The sequence below is a fragment of the Rhinopithecus bieti genome, unplaced genomic scaffold, assembly GCF_001698545.2.
Source record: "Rhinopithecus bieti isolate Rb0 unplaced genomic scaffold, ASM169854v2 scaffold_63160, whole genome shotgun sequence".
Classification (NCBI taxonomy): Eukaryota; Metazoa; Chordata; class Mammalia; order Primates; family Cercopithecidae; genus Rhinopithecus; species Rhinopithecus bieti.
This window is the reverse complement of record NW_016823784.1, coordinates 1-8,130: the sequence shown is the minus strand read 5'-3', so window position 1 is coordinate 8,130 and position 8,130 is coordinate 1.

Sequence of the window (8,130 nt, the reverse complement as noted above, 5' to 3'; positions counted from 1 at the left end):
TAAATAAATAAATAAATAAATAAATAAATAAAATTGTGTATACTCCTGATTTTTTTTTTTTTTAAGAGGCATGAACACAGCTCACTGCAGCCTTGAATGCCTGAGCTCAAGTGATCTTCCCACCTCAGCCTCTGGAGTTGCTGGGACCACAGGTGTGCACCAGTGCACAGGTGTGCGCCAACACACCCAGCTAAATTTTTTTTACTTTTTTTTGAGACAACGTCTTGCTCTGTCACCCAGGCTGGAGTGCAGTGGTGCCATCACAACTCACAGCAGCCTTGACCTCCTGAGCTCGAGCAATCTTCCTGCCTCAGCCTCCTAAGTAGCTGGGATCACAAATGCACACCACCACACCTAGTTAATTTTTTTATTTTTAATAGAGACGAGGTCTCACTGTGTTGCCCGGTCTGGTCTTGAACTCCTGGGCTTGAGCGATCCTCCGGCCTCAACCTCTCGAAGTGCTGGGATTATAGGCATGAGCCACCTTGTCCAGCCCCAAACCACTTATTGACGAGACTATCCTTTCCCCATTGTTTATTCTTGGCACCTTAATTCAGTAAAGATGTAGAATACAAAATCAGCATAGAAAAATCAGTTGTGGCCAGGCACGGTGGATCACGCCTGTAATCCCAGCACTTTGGGAGACTAAGGCGGGTGGATCATTTGAGATCAGGAGTTTGAGACTAGCCTGGCCAACGTGGTGAAACCCTGTCTCTACTAAAAATACAAAAAAATTAGCCGGGCATGGTGGTGCATACTTGTAGTCCCAGCTACTTGGGAGGCTGAGGCAGGAGAATGACTTGGACCCAGAAGTTGGAGGTTGCAGTGAGTGCAGATCGTACCACTGCACTACAGCCTGGGTAACAGAGTGAGACTTGGTCTCAAAAAATTAATTAAATACATAAAAATAATGCCAGGCACGGTGGCTCATGCCTGTAATCCCAGCACTTTGGGAGGCTGAGGCAGGTAAATCACTTGAGGTCAGGAGTTCAAGACCAGCCTGGGCCAACATAGTGAAACCCCATCTCTACTAAAAATACAAAAAACTGGCCAGGTACAGTGGCTCACGCCTGTAATCCCAGCACTTTGGGAGGCCGAGGTGGGCAGATCACAAGGTCAGGAATTCGAGACCCGCCTGGCCAACACAGTGAAACCCCGTCTCTACTAAAAATACAAAAAAAATTAGCTGGGCATGGTGGCGCACACCTGTAGTCCCAGCTACTCGGGAGGCTGAGGCTGGAGAATCACTCGAACCCGGGAGGTGGAGGTTGCAGTGAGCTGAGATCATGCCACTGCACTCCAGCCTGGGCAACAGAGCAAGACTCCATCTAAAAAAAAAAAAAAGCCAGGTGTCGTGGTGCACGCCTGGAATCCCAGCTACAAGGGAGGCTGAGACAGGAGAATTGCTTGAACCCGGGAGGCATAGGTTGCAGTGAGCCGAGGTCTTGCCATTGCACTTCAGCCTGGGTGACAGAGTGAGACTTCGTCTTAAAAAAAAAAAATTAAAACAAAAGAAACGAATTAGTTTAAAGAAAACTCTGATATATAGAGCTCTTAATTCCCTCAGAATTTCCTGGGTCATAGTAGCATCTTTTGTTTTAATGAGGTGACTCTTGGTGGGATCCTGGATAGCCTCCGGATAGGGGCTGATTGCCAGGGGAACCAATCATGTCATTAGAGGATTGGAACTTTCAACCCCACATCGCCCCACAAACCTAGACCTCTGGGGAGGGGAGAAGGGCTGAAGGTTGAGTTGATCACCAATGGCCAGTGATGTAATCAATCATGCCTATGTAATGAAGCCTCCATAAAAGTCGAGAAGGACTGGGTTCTGAGAGCTTCTGGCTAGCTGGACATGAGTTACCTTGAGGGTGGTTCTCTGAGAGAGAGAGCATGGAAACTCTGGGCCCCTTCTCACATGCCTTGCCCTATGCAGCTCTTCTATCTGACTATTCATCTATATGCTTAGTAATATCCTTTATAATAAATCAGTAAATTTAAGTAAAGTGTTTCCCTGAATTCTGTGAGCTACTCTAGCAAATTAATGGAACCTGAGGAGAGGGTAGTGGGAACTCCTGATTTATAGCTGGTGGGTCAGAAGTATAGATGACAACCTACTACTTACTATTGGCATTTGAGGTGGGGGGCAGCCTCGTAGGACTGAGCCCCAAATCTCTGTATAGGATCTATGGGATCTGATGCTATCTGCAGGTCGGTGGTGTTGGAATTGAATTGATTTGGAGGCGATCCAGCTGATGTCGCCTGGAGAATTGCTTGGTTGGTGTATGTGTGTATTTCCCCACACATTTTGGTGACCACAGGTGAAGTGTTCTGCGTTTCCTTGAGTGTGAGAGTAGGAAAAACACTTTGTTTTGTTTTCCTATCTTTAAAACATCCAAAATCAGTTACTGTAATAGACCATGTCAGTAGAATAAAAGCAAAAACCACATAATCATCTTAATAGATGCAGAAAAAGCATTTGCCCCAAATCCAACTCCTTTTCATGATAACAACACTCAACAAACTAGGAATACAGGCAACTTTTCTCAACTCAAAAAAGAGCATCTACAAAAAACTCGCAGCTAATAACATGCTTAGTGGTGATAGACTGGATGTTTTCCTCCTAAGATCAGGAACAAGAGAAGAATGTCTAATCTCACCACTTCTATTCAACATTGTCCTGGAAGCTCCATCGATGGCAATTGGGCAAGACAATGAAATAAAATGTATTCAGATTGGAAAGGAAGAACTAAAACTTTATTGGCAGATGACATAGTCATGGATTTCATGTACACAGAATATTGTGGTCATGTACATAGAAAACCCTAAGGAATCCAGTAAAAAACAACTTGCTAGGACCAATAAATGAGTTCAGCATGGTTCCAGTATATAAGATCAATATTGGAAAAAAATCAGTTTTATTTCTATATACTGTTGATGAATAATCTAAAAATGAAATTAAGAAAATTATTCAATTTGCAATAGCATCAAGAACAAAATATTAGGAATATATTTGACAAAGGAAGTGCAATACTTATTCTGTAAATACTATAAAACATTGTCAAAAGAAGTAAAAGATTTATCTGGGCACAGTGGCTCATGCCTGTAATCCCAGCACTTTGGGAGGCTGAGGTGGGTGGATCACTTGAGGCCAGGAGTTCGAGACCAGACTGGCCAACAAGATGAAACCCCGTCTCTACTAAAAATACAAAAACTAGCCAGGCATGGTGGCAGGTGCCTGTAATCCCAGCTACTTAGGAGGCTGAGGCAGGAGAATCCCTTGAACCGGGGAGGCGGAGGTTGCAGTGAGCCGAGATCATACCACTGCACTCCAGCCTGGGTGACAGAGCCAGACTCCATCTCAACAACAACAACAACAACAAATAATAATAATAATTAGCCAGGCATGGCGTTGTGCACCTGTAGTTCTAGCTCCTCGGGAGGCTGAGGTAGGAGGATCATTTGAGTCCAAGAGTGTGAGGCTTCAGTGAACTATGATCTGGCCACTGCACTCTAGCCTGAGTGACAGAGCAAGACCCTCTCTCTCTCTCTCTCTCTCTCTCTCTCTCTCTCTCTATATATATATATATATATATAATGTGATTTTTTTAAGGAAAGTATTTTATGTATCTATGCAATATGTGCAAGGTACTGAACAATTGGAAGATACATTCCCCAAGTTTTAAAGTTCTCAGTTCTTTTATAAATCTTGTCGTTCAATTCCCTTTTTATTCATTCATTAATCCCAAAATATTAACCGAATATCTACTACATCTTAGACAGTGATGGATTCAGATTTGTAGAAGCCTGAGCTTATATAATTTTGGGGGCTGTTTTTAACAAAGTATTACAGAAGGACTTATTTTATGAAAAGATGAATGTTTATCAGAAGCATATGAACTTGTGAACACATTGCTTGGGGCCCCTCCCAAGGCCTTGGAAGGGATCTGTATAAGGAAGAGACCCTGAAGCTTAAAGATTTCATTTTCTTCATGGTAAATCTGCCTGCGATTTCAAGCACTATGGCCAGTACTGGAGGTATAGAGATGAAGATAACATGATTAGCAATACATTCATGAAGCTTATGGTTTAGAATGAAATATTTAATCAAAGCTCATATCCACCAACATTTCTGTCCCTATTCTACTCTGGGTGAACTTTGACTTATGAAGCTCTCCCATTTGATCTTCTTTCCTGTTCTATACACTGTGGGTTCTGATACCCATCTCACTGCATTCAAATTCCCTTCTTTTTTGACCACATCTTGTATTATTCACTCCAACTTTAGCCTTAGTTAGAACCTACCTTACTGAAGTTGAACTCTGTATTAGTCTGTTCTCATGCTGCTAATAAAGACATACTCAAGACTGGGTAATTTATAAAGGAAAGACATTTAATAGGCTCACAGTTCTGCCTGGCTGGGGAAGGCCTCAGGAAACGTACAATCATGGCAAAAGACACCTCTTCACTCGGCAACAGGAGAGGTAATGAGTGCCTAGTAAAACCATCAGCTCTTGTGAGAACTCACTCACTATCACAAGAACAGCATGACGGAAACTGCCCCCATGACTCACTTATCTCCACCTGATCCCAACCTTGTCACGTGGGGATTATTACAATTCAAGGTGAGATTTGGGTGGGGACATGGAGCTAAACCATATCAAACTCTTTGTGGGTAACTTAGTATACCACTGCCTACAGTAAACTCTTGAGAAACAGAACTGCGAACATTCTTCTGAGTTCATGGACATTTTAAATAACTTTTATAAGTAGTGAGTCCTAGGTCAAACCAGGTTAGGCAACATATTTATAACCATAAATTAGTATGCTTATAACTCCTTTCTCACATTTTTAGGAATTCTTGATATCATCAGATTCTTCCAAAAGGATTTGAGAGTCTTCAAGGGCAGGTAACTAAGCTGCTCCCCAGACTAACCCTTTGGCTCATGTGAAAACTCCTCTCAGTCTGGTTTGCCCTTATTATGTCTACAGTTATTGCCAGTCAAAATTCTCAGCTTCTGTCCAAGGTGTGACCATAGCTATGATGCCCAATGAAGTCTACACTGAGGCCATAATGTTCCAGGTCAAAGAAGCTAACATCTGAACCAAGGAAAATGTCCAGAGTGTTGACAAAACAGCTGAAATGACTTCTAGCATAGCAAAGGTCTAGACCCTGTTGTATTAATTCTATGATTACACAATGTCTCAAAAAGTCTGTAGTGGAGCAAGTAAGAAAACAAATATCCCCTTCACCATTGGATATTTTTGTTTTGTTTTTCAGCATATTATAAGAAAGTTTTCAGGCATGCAAAATTTTTACTGAACACTATATAACCACTACCTTGATGGTCCTATTAATATTTTATTATGTTTGCTTAATCATGTCTCTTTCCCTCTATCCATCCATATTCTTAATTTTTGATACATTTCAAAGTATACTTCCCACTAAATACTCCAGTACACATACCACTAAAACTCAAGTTAATGTGATATGGTTGGAGGTGAGGACTGCTAAAATAGCAATTTCTTCTTTTATTTATTGTGCAATGAAGATCTTGTTTTAGTATTTATTAGTTTATTTTTAAGGCAATAATAATCCCTTACATGTTAATATAAACAAAACATTTCTTAGTAAAATATGAGTATATTCTTTAAATGTAATAGTGAAAAGAGTGACATTGCCTTAGATTTCTGTAGACCTTTTTAATGTCTGGCTTTGTAGACAACTGGATTCTCATGTGAAAGAATGAGAATGACTTTTTTGAGATTTTCTTTTTTTCACTCAGCATAATTCCCCTGAGCTCCTTCCAAGTTGTTTTGTGTTTCAGTGGTTCATTCCTTTCTGCGGCTGCGTGGCATTCTGTGGTGTGTATGTGGCACCATCTGTTTGATCATTCACCTGTGGAAGGACATTTGGATTGTTTCTGATTTCCAGGTATTATGAATAAAGTCGGTATGAACAACAACAACAAAAAGGTCTTGTTTTATGGGTATTGCTTTCTGTTTTTTCTAAGTAAATTTGCTGTACCTTTCTGTTCTGGGATTTCATGATTTACCTTCAAATTCAGATCACTCTCTACAAACCCTTAAAGGTCTTGGTGACTTTATTTATAATCTACTCCTCTATCTAANGTTCACGCCATTCTCCTGCCTCAGCCTCCTGAGTAGCTGGGACTACAGGGGCCCGCCACCTCGCCTGGCTAATTTTTTGTATTTTGAGTGGAGATGGAGTTTCACCGTGTTAGCCAGGATGGTCTCGATCTCCTGACCTCGTGATCCGCCTGCCTCGGCCTCCCAAAGTGCTGGGATTACAGGCGTGAGCCACTGCGCCCGGCCTTTTTGTATCTTTAGTACAGACAGGGTTTCATCATGTTGGTCAGGCTGGTCTTGAATTCCTGACCTTGTGATCTGCCTGCCTCAGACTCTCAAAGTGCTGGGATTACAGGTGTGAGCCACTGCACCCAGCTCCCCACTTTTTTTTTTTTTTTTTGAGACAGAGTCTTGCCCTGTCTCCCAGGCTGGAGTGCAGTGACGCAATCTCGGCTCACTGCAACCTCCGCCTCCCAGGTTCAAGGGATTCTCCTGCCTCAGCCTCCTGAGTAGCTGGGATTAAAGGTGCCTGCCACCACGCCCAGCTAATTTTTTGTATTTTTACTAGATACGGGGTTTCACCATGTTGGCCAGGCAGGTCGCGAACTCCTGACCTCAAGTAATCTGCCCAGCTCGGCCTCCCAAAGTGCTGGGATTACAGGTGTGAGCCACTGCGTCCGGCCCTTAAAATGCTTTGATGGAGCATTTTTGCCCTTCAGATAAAGTCCAAAGTCCTTAACATGACGTGCAAGGTGTCTGCTCTTTGGCCCTGACTACCTTGTCTCTTTTCCCCAGCCACCTTAGACTGCCTTGAGTTTTTAGATGGAGACAGTCTCTCATATTAAGGCCTTAGTATATACTTGTCCCTGTACCTGAGATACTCTTTCTCTAACTCACCTTTCAGGTCTCAGTTTGAGGCTCATTTCCTAGGAGAGACGTAGGTGCCCTGACCTCTCAAACTAGGTAAGCTCCTTTAGGGTCCAGCTGCAACCTCATCTCTGCTGGAGCGCTTGTTTCCCTCTACGTATTTAGTTTCCTTTAAATTGTAAGAATAACTATTTAGTTCCCACCTATGAAATGAAGTTGTACCATTTAATTAAAGGTGATGAAAATATTTCTGACCTGTAGAAAATATAATCGTAAGCTTGTAAACATGAAAAGTACTTTGAGTACACTATTGATTTAGGTGCTTTTATGGAGTTATGGCCCCTTTTAAGAATCTGCTGAATGCTACAGACTCCCGAATAATGCTCATTTGCAAATACTTTGTATACTTTTTCAAAATTCACAGACAAGGCCGGGTGCGGTGGCTTACATCTGTAATCCCAGCACGTTGGGAGGCCAATGCGAGCAGATCACTTGAGGCCAGGAGTTCCAGACCAGCCTGGCCAACATAGTGAAACCCCATCCCTGCTAAAAATACAAAAAATTAGCTGGACGTGGTGGTGCATGCCTGTAATTCCAGCTACTTGGGAGGCTGAGGCAGGAGTATCACTTGAACCTGGGAGGCAGAGGTTGCAGTGAGCCAAGATTGCGCCACTGCACTCCAGCCTGGGTGACAGAGTGAGACCCTGTCTCAAAACCAAAAAAAAAAAAAGAAAAAAAAATTCACAGACAAGTATTCAAGTATTCAAAAATGTCATGTGGAGAGTAGTGCACAAATGTCATCTTTCTCTTGCCTCTCAACTCTTTAAGACTGATTTATGCTCTTAATTCTGTCGCTTCTCTGTTCTACCTCCTGGAATTTAGTCATCAGCAGCATTCTTTCATCTTTTATCATCTGTGTTTTCTCCTGGACCTTTTCTCTGAGCTTATATAACAACTCAAAGTATATCTTTTTCCATAATGCTTTATTCTACTTTTGAATAACTTTTTTTTATTTTTTAGAGATGGGAGTCTCGCTATGTTGCCCAGGCTGTTGTCAAACTCCTGAGCTCAAGTGATCCTCTAATCTTGGCCTCATGAAGCCCTGGGATTACAGGCATGAGCCACTGTGTCCAACCCTGAATAACTTTTTTAGTATAAATTATCAGAAATAGT